Here is a 9770-nt window from a genome sequence, read left to right as displayed (position 1 = left end):
TGACACCACCTTCTCTATCCTCTCTATTACCAACCTGTCTTTCACTCCTAAATTGCTTTTTTCTGATATATATATACACCAGCTCAATCAGTTTCTCTTCATTTGGGTCTAATCTGCTTCTAAACTCATCTTTTGAGTTTTTCAGAAAAACTATTCCAATTTTTGCCTTGGAATTTCTATAAACTAATTTTCAAATATATTATGTAATCTTGTAGTTCAGTATTTCCTGCAGATATTTTAAAGTTTGCCTTTTATTTCATTTTTTATAATGTCTTTAAATTTATTCGAAAGAGAGTAGGGGTGGGGCAGGGGGAAAGAGAGAAAGAATCTCAAGCAGACTGCCCTCTGAGCATGGAGCCCAACCCAGGGCTGGAACCCATGGCCCCAAGACCATGACCTGCTCCAAAATCAAGAGTCAGACACTTAACTGACGAGCCACTCAGGTGCCCCTGTCTTTTATTTCTTTAAGCATAGAGAACTTAGGGTTTTTTTAATGTACTTTTTAAAAAAAGATTTTATTCATTTTATTTGAGAGAGAGAGCATGTGCAAAAATGGGGGAGGGGCAGGAGGAGAGGGAGAAGTAGGCTCCCGCTGAGCAGAGAGCCCGATGTGTGGCTCGATCCCATGATCCTGGGACCATGATCTAAGTAGAAGGCAGATACTTAACTGACTGAGCCACCCAGGCACTCCTAATATGCTTTTGATAATTCTAGGTCTCTACTTGATTTCTTCTGTTTTTGCTCCTTTGTATTCATGGTACATCTTTGTATAGTGCACTTAGTTATGTTAGCTATGAGCTGCTTTCTTTTCTTCCATATCAATATCTTATGGAATTCTTTGAGTCTTAATGAGTATTTTGCCAGGCTCTACCAGGAGCATATTGGTTCTCTTGTCCAGTCCCACTTAAAAAAAAATAAGTTATTTCCTTATAATATTTTTTCTGTGCATGTGTATCTTTATTTCTCTTGGGTAAATAGCTATGAATTAAATTGTTGAGTTATAGGCTAAATGTATGTTTAGTTTAAAAGAAACTGTCAGGGATCCCTGGGTGGCGCAGCGGTTTGGCGCCTGCCTTTGGCCCAGGGCGCGATCCTGGAGACCCCGGATCGAATCCCACGTCAGGCTCCCGGTGCATGGAGCCTGCTTCTCCCTCTGCCTGTGTCTCTGCCTCTCTCTCTCTCTCTCTCTCTCACTGTGTGCCTATCATAAATAAATAAATAAAAAATTAAAAAAAAAATAAATAAAAAAAAATAAAAATAAAAGAAACTGTCATAACTTTTTCCAAGTAGACATAGCATGTTACACTTCTACCAACAGTATATAACAGTTCTAGTTGCCCCACAACCTCACCAACATTTGGTAGTCTTTCCAATTTTAGCCATTCTGTTGGGTATATAATGCTAGTTCATGGTAGTTTAACTTACATAAATATGTGAATATTTTTTTCATATTCTTGTTAGCCATTCATGTATTTTCTTTTGCAAAGCATCTGTTCAAGAATTTTGCCCATGTTTTAAATTTTTTTTAAAAAAATTTAATTTAATTGCCTATGACTATTTTTTAAAGGAATTTTAGGTTCACAACCAAGGTGAGTAGAAAATACATGTAGTTTGTACCCAAGGACAAAGACTTCTTTCTTCACCAGGCTATAGTGGGGTCTCTCTGAGCTCTCTTCTCTTCTCAACCAGGCCTTGACCTTGGTCCTTGTCCTAGTCTTGCCTAGCCCAACTGTTATGGGAGGCATGAACCCATGACCCTGAAATCAAGACCTGAACTGAGATCAAGAATCAGGACACTCAACTGACTGAGCCACCCAGATGTCCCTAGCCCAACTTCAATATAATCTTGCCAAGTTAGTTTGTTAAGATTCCTCATCACCTGCTCTTAATGGCATGGATTGAATGCTGTGTCCTCCCAAGAAAGAATTGGGTGGTGCTGCTTTAAAAAATACCTAAAAATGTGATATCAGCTTTGGAACTGGGTAATGGATAGAGGCGGGAAGAGTTTTGACGTATCTGCTAGAAAGTGCCAATATTGCCGGTGAAGAGAACTGGAAGGGTGATTTTGGTGAGAACTCAGACAGAGATGAGGAACATGCTATTGGAAACTGTAGGAAAGATAATCTTTTTCATAAACTGAAAATCTCACTGAATTATGTCCACATTCTAGCACTTTGTAGAATATAAATCAAATTGGATATTTAACTGAAGAGATTTCTAATAAAGGTAATTTCTTTCTCTAAGAAATTTTCAATTTCTTCTGCTTCATTTTTGATAGTTTATATGTTTCTAGGAATTTATCCATTTCTTCTAGGTTGTCCAATTTGTTGACACATAGTTTTTCATAATATTCTTTTATAATTGTTTATATTTCTGTGGTGTTGGTTATTAGTTCTCCTCTCTCATTCGTGAATTTATTTGGGTTCTTTCTTCTTTTCTTGACAAGTCTGGCTAGAGATTTATCAATTTTATTGATTTTTTTCAAAGAATTAGCTCCTGGTTTCATTGATTTTTTTTTTTTTTAGTCTCTGTTTCACTTATTTCCACTTTAATCTTTATTCTTTTCTTTTCTTCCTTCTACTAGTTTTAGGTTTTGTTCATTATTCTTTTTCTCGCTCCTTTAGGTATAAATGTAGGTTGTTTATGCAAGATGTTTCTACTTCTTGAATTAGGCCTGTATTGCTATACACTTCCCTCTTAGAACCACTTTTACTTACATCCTAAAAGCCTTGAACCCTAGTGTTTTCATTTTGTGTCCCTGGATGTTTTTATTTCTTGTTTTATTTCTTGGTTGACCCATTCACTGTCAGTAACATGTTATTTAACCTCCATGTATTTGTGCTCTTTACAGATTTGTTCTTGTGACTGACTTCTAATTTCATGGCATTGGGCCAGAAAAATACAAGACATGACTTTTATTTTCTTGCATTTGTTGAGGCTTGTTTTGTGGCTTAATGTGTGATCCTATTCTGGAGAATATTCCATGTGCACTTGAAAATAATGTATATTCTGCTATTTTAGGATGGAATGTCCTAAATATATCTGTCAAAGCCATTTAGTCCAGTGTGTCATTCAAAGCCATTGTTTCCTTGTTGATTTTATGTTTAGATGATATGTCCATTGTCATAAGTGTCGTGTTAAAGTCCTCTACTATTAGCACATTGTTATTGTTTTGTGTTTGTTATTAGCTGCTTTATGTACTTGGGTGCTCCCAAGTTGGGTGCATATTTACAATTGTTAAATCTGCTTATTGGATTGTCCTCATAATGATTTAGTGTCCTTATTTGTCTATCGTTACATTCTTTGTTTTAAAGTTTATTTCGTCTGATATAAGTATCACTACTCCAGCTTTCTTTTTACATTCATTCGCATGATAAATCTTTCTCCATCCTCTCACTTTCAATCTGGAGATGTCTTTAGGTCTGAGTCTCTTGTAGGCGCCATATAGATGAGTCTTGTTTCTTTATCCATTCTGTCACCCTATATCTTTTGATTTGAGCATTTCATCCATTTACATTCAAAATAGTTATTAATGTTTATTGCCATCTTATTACTTGTTTTGTGGTTGAAGATTTTTCTCTGATCCTTTCTTGTCTTTCTTGCTCTCATGGTTTGTTGGCTTTCTTTAGTGATTTATTTGGATTTATTTCTCTTTTTTCTTTGCATATTTGTTAGTGGCTTTTGACTTGTGGTTACCATTAGGTTTATATATAACATCTTCTGCATATAGAAGTCTACATTAAGTTTATGGTTAAGTTTCAATCCATTCTTTGTTCCTTTCCTCCTCAAATTTTAGATACATGGTGTCATATTATACAACCTTTTATTTTGTGAGTTTCTTGACTGATTTTTTTTTTACAGAAATATTCATTTTTTTTTTAAGATTTTATTTATTTATAGAGATGCAGAGAGAGAGAGAGGCAGAGACACAGGCAGAGGGAGAAGCAGGCTCCATGCAGAGAGCCTGATGTGGGACTCCATCCAGGGTCTCCTGGATGACGCCCTGGGCTGCAGGCGGCGCTAAACCGCTGCGCCACTGGGGCTGCCCGAAATATTCATTTTTTACTGCTTTTGTGTTTCATACTTTTATACTGCCACTTTTGATCTTTCCTTTCCACCCAAGGAGTCCCTTTTAATATTTTACGCAGGGTTAGTTTAGTGGTCATGAACTCCTTTAGTTTTTGTTTGTCTGGAAAACTCTTTATCTCTCCTTCTATTTTGAATAATAGCCTTGCTGGATAGAGTATTCTTGGCTGCAGATTTTTCCCATTTAGCACTTTGAATATATCATGCCACTCCTTTCTGACTTAGAAAGTTTCTGCTGAAAAATCCACTGATAGCCTTATGAGGGGTTACTTTGTATGTAGCTGTCTTCTTTGTCTTGTTGTTTTTAATATTGTTTATTTTATAAAATTTTTTATATTTTTATTTTTTAAAGATCTTATTTATTTATTTGAGACAGAGAGATAGAGAGAGAGAGAGAGAGAGATTACGAGTGGTGAGAGGGGCAGAAAGACAAGCAGACTCCCCACTGAGCATGGAATCCAATGCGGGGCTCAATCTCAGGATAATGAGATCATGACCTGAGCTGAAGTCAAATGCTTAACCGACTTAGCCAACCAGATGCCCTTAATATTTTTTTTTTATCCCTATGTTTTGTCATTTTAATTATGGTATATTTTGGTATGGATCTGCTTTTGTTGATTTTATTGGGGATAATCTTTGTCTCTTGGATCTAGATATGTTTCCTTCTCCAGATTAGGGAAATTTTCAGCTATTATTTTTCAAATAAATTGTCTGCACCCCTTTCTCTCTCTTCTTCTGGTTCTCCTTTAATACAAATGTTATTACATTTGATGGAGTCACTGAGGTTCCTAAGTCTATTCTTGTTTTGCATAATTCTCTTTTTAATGCAATTGCTATCAAAATCCCTATGATGTTTTTGCAGAATAGAAAAATTTATCCCAAAATGCATATAGAATTTCAAGGGACCACAAATAGAGCAAAAAATCTTGAGACAGTTGGAGATAGTATACTTTCTGATTTTAAGACTTACTACAAAGCAGTAATAATCAAAACAGTGTGGTACTAGCCTAAAGATAGACATACAGACAAATAGAATAGAATGGAGAGTCTAGAAATAAACCATCCCATATATGGTAAAATTATTTTTGACAAGAGTGCCAATACTGTTCAACAAAAAAAGCCGTCTTTCCAACAAATGGTACTGGGAAAATGATACAATGCTGAAGAATGAAGTTGGGACTTTAACTTCCACCATATTAAAAAATCAACTCAAATGCATCAAAGATCTAAATATAAAATCTAACACTGTATAAACTATTAGAAGAAAACATGGGAGGATAGTTTCATTATATTGGATTTGGCAATGATTTCTTAGATATAACACCAAAGGTATAGTAAACAAATGATAAAATTGATAAATTAGATTTCATGAAAATTAAAAACTTTTGTGCATGAAAGGATACTATCAAGAGGGTAAAAGGCCACTCAGATTGAGAGAACATATTTTCAAATCAGGTATTTGGCAAGAGATTAATATTTAGAATAAAAGAATTCCTATGACACAACAGCAACAAAAAACAGCACAATTCAAAAATGAGCAAGGACTTGAATAGCCTTCCTCCAAATAAACCATACAAATGACAAATAAAGCACATGAAAAGATGCTCAACATCATTAATGACTTGGGAAATGCAAATCAAAATCATAATGAAATACTTTTATACCCACTAAAATGGCTACTATTTAAAAACTCAGAAAACAAGTTTTGGTAAGGATGTGGAGAAATTGGAACTCTTGGACATTGCTGTGGGAATGTAAAATGGTACAGCGGCTGTGGAAAACAGTATGGCAGTTTCTCAGAACATTAAATACAAAATTACCATTTGATCCACCAAATCCACTTCCAATTATATATCCAAAAGAATTGAAAGCAAGAACTTAAACATATACTTCTAGACCGATGTTCATTTCAACATTATTCACAATAGCCAAAAAGTGGAAACTATTCAGTTGTCCTCAACAGATAAATAAAAGATGGCATATATATTCCATGGAATAATATTTGGCCTTAAAAGTAATGAAATTCTGACACATACCACAACATAGATGAATCTGAGGACGTTATGCTAAGTGAAATGAGCCGATCACAAAATGTCAAATACTGTATGATACCATATATGGGAGGTATCTAGAATAGTTAAATTCATAGAAGCCAAAAGTTAGCTAGTGATTACCAGGAGACTGGGAAGACAGAAAAGTGAACTTGTTTAATGGATACAGTTTGAGTTTCATTTTGGGATGATGAAAAATTGCTAGAGATAGAATCTAAAAGAGCAAACAATTGTTGTGGTTGCACAACAATGCGAATATGCTGAATTCTGCTGAGTTGTACACTTAAAAATAGTTAAAATGATATATTTTATGTTATGTATATTCTACTGTAATAAAAATATGTAAGTATTTCAAGTGGAAGGAAAATAGAATTGGATAGTTTCTGCATTTTATATATTAATGGACAGTCAGTCAATAGCAGCAAAGAGATATTGGGGCCTCTCCTAGTCAGATTATTTCAAGGGTTTCCACTCATTCACATTTGATCAGACACTTCCCTGACTGATTAACTGGGTCAAGAGTGGGCACATACGCAGTCCAGCAGGGGACAAGTGGGCACAAAAGAAGTTGTCAGGGGATAAACTTATATTGCCTGAAATGAGAAGGATTCCACTCAAATAACAATGTTGAGTAGGGAAGCCACACTTCCAAGAAAAGTGATACTCGGAAGAACATTCCGGAGTTGATATATCACTTATGGAACAGTCATGGAAACAGAAACCACTTAAGATATTTTTTAAGATTTATTTTTCTTTATTTGAGAGAGAGAGAGATGGTGGTGGGGAGGGGCAGAGGGAGAGAAGCAGACTCCCTGCTGAGCATGGAGCCTGACATGGGGCACAATCTCATGATCAGGGCTTGAGCTGAAACCAAGAGTCGGGTGCTCAACCAACTGTACCATCCATGCACCCCAGAAACTACTTTAGATTTTTAAACATAATCCATTTGTACTGGTGATAGAAGACCTGAGACCAAAAGCAGGGGCTCATGAAGGAGCCCAGGGATAACTGCATGAAGCAGCATCTAAAGCAGGAGAAACAAATGATGGGAAGCCCAGAGGCCTGTGCCTCATTGCAGAAGATAATGCCACACAGGGCCTGTCCTGTGATATTTGGAAAAATTGGGGGTGGGAGGGAATGAGCAAACTTCCAGATACCACCTGAATCGTACAAGAAGTGAGGGAAGCCCCACATTGTCCCTTCCCCACTCACATTTCTCATCTAGTGCCTCCTGTATTGACTGAACCCAGCAGAAAGCCAACAGAAGGGAGAAATGGTATATGGTGCTGCAGGTGCCATCTCCACTGCAGGAAAGAGCCCCAGGAGAAGGAATAGGACAGATTTCAGAGCAAACAGGAGAAGACCAGCATGATGTCCACCCCCAGAAATTGGTATTGGAGAGACAGAGAGAAATAAGTATGAGAAAAAAGGCTAAGAAAAACTCATGAGCTCATTTTTTCAAAAAAGATTTTATTTACTTATTTGAGAGAGAGCACAAGCAAGAGAGGGGCAGAGAGAGAGGGAGAGGCAGACTTCCTGCTGAGCGGGGAGCCCAATGCGGGACTGGATCACAGGACCCTGGGATCATGACCTGAGCCAAAGTCTAACCAACTGAGCCACCCAAGCGCCCTTCATGAGCTCATTTTTAACAAGTGTATTCACTTCTAATAATCACTCAAATCTAAGATGGAAAGCCACTTTGAGTGTTTAAGGTCAGAAAACTTATGCACGAGGGTCACTCTGGGATTCTGGATCTAGAGCTACAAAACCCAAGCCCTGCTTTGGAAACATATTATGCTTGGCTTCTGTAACGCAGTTATCAGGAACCTTGCATCAGGCTATTAATGTAATCCTGCTACTTGGGAACCTGTTTGTGGTTTGATTTTATCAGCTCCAAGAACACATTTTCAGACTTAAGTGTTTACTTTTTTTGACTAAGCATAATAGGAGAGATATTTATTACCCTTTGAAACAATAAACAGATGTTATCCGTATTTATTCATGCAACCATTCATCTCTGTATTTATTCTTTCAATCACCGTTCACCCTGGGTTTTACTGTGCTTTAACATTATTGGATTTGGTCCTTAGGACTCAATAATATTTCCTGAAGAAACAAGCAATTATATTTTCAAGCAATATGAATTGGATTGAAGCTAAACTTAAAGATAGAATATTGGTTTCTATTCTAATCACTATCCAGAAAAATAAATATATATGTATATATATGTGTGTGTGTATGTATATGTGTGTGTGTGTATACATTCACAGCATGTGTTGCTAAGTAACTAAATAACATTATGCAAGGTTCCTGTAGAGTATAAGCTGCATGAGGACAAGATCTTTATTTTCCTCTCTTCACAGAATCCAAAACAATGGCCAGTAGGGAGGGATTAGGCGTTTAGTAAACCGCAAATTATTAAAATTAAGTATTCTTTAATGAGTATTAGAATACATGTGTGAATAAATGGTTAACTACTGTTTCTTTATAAAATAAAACCTTTTTCTTTATTTTTAAGTGATCAATACATGGCTAATTTTTATTGAAAAGACACGAGAACAGTATTTCAAAGAGGTGTATGAAGTCCCATATTAATCGCAGTCTTATTCACAATAGCCAATATACAGAAACAACCTAAATGACTTCAGTGGATGAATAGATTTTAAAAAGACGTGGTATATATTCACAATGGAATATTATTCAGCCATGATAAAAGAGGATATCTTGCCATTTGCCACAACATGGATAGACCTTGAGCATATGATGCTAAGTGAGATAAGTCATACAGAGAAAGCCAAGTACTATATGCTTTCACTTATATGGGGAATCTAAAAGAGCAAGCTTTCTTTAGTTTTGTTCTTCAGTTTAGAGTGTCTCTATACCCAAGTTGTCTCTGAGGCATTAGAACACCTGTTTGATTCAAGCTTTCAATGAGAACAGATATTTCTATAGAATAGTTTGCCTTTCCATGAAACCATACCATTTATCAGCCACATATTTGTTATTGTGTGTTTCTTTCTTTAAAAGGCAAAGCCATTCTTCCTTCTGAACATTTGAAGCCACAGCCTGATGGATCAGTTTAAAATCTCTAGTGGAGATGTGGTGATAGCCTCACAGAGACAAAGAGATTGTAATACACAAGGTGACAGAGTGGGAGACATCATCAGGAAAGTTTTTGTTCTTCCTTATATCATCTCAAAGCCCTTAATCTGGTGTCTAGAATCCAAATTATTATTACCTCAGACCTTTGGAGTACTTGTAGAATTCTGGCAGTTGAAAACAATCACAAGGTGTCAATGTTTTGTTTTTCCAGCAGATGCTTATTTAGTACTTTCGGTGCCTAAATATACTTTGAGGTGATGTACAGAAAAATAGGCAATGGGATCTTGTTCTCAGATGAACTTTACTCTTATTTGAAAACCAATGCTAGACCCCAGTTAGTTGCCCCTGCATTTATTACTTGGATGTGATGTGCTCCTATTTTCATAGGGAGACTGTGATGTCTTTCTGGTGTCTGGGCATCACTACAAACTTGCATCCTGACCATCAGAGTCCTCAAAATGTTTAAGCATTTCTATTTCCCCAGACATAGGTACCAAGCGAATGGCCAGAAATACTCCAGAAGGAGAAATG

The sequence above is a fragment of the Canis lupus genome, chromosome 6 (assembly GCF_011100685.1).
Source record: "Canis lupus familiaris isolate Mischka breed German Shepherd chromosome 6, alternate assembly UU_Cfam_GSD_1.0, whole genome shotgun sequence".
NCBI lineage: Eukaryota > Metazoa > Chordata > Mammalia > Carnivora > Canidae > Canis > Canis lupus.
The sequence above is the reverse complement of the archived record's forward strand: the minus strand, read 5'-3'. Positions refer to the sequence as shown.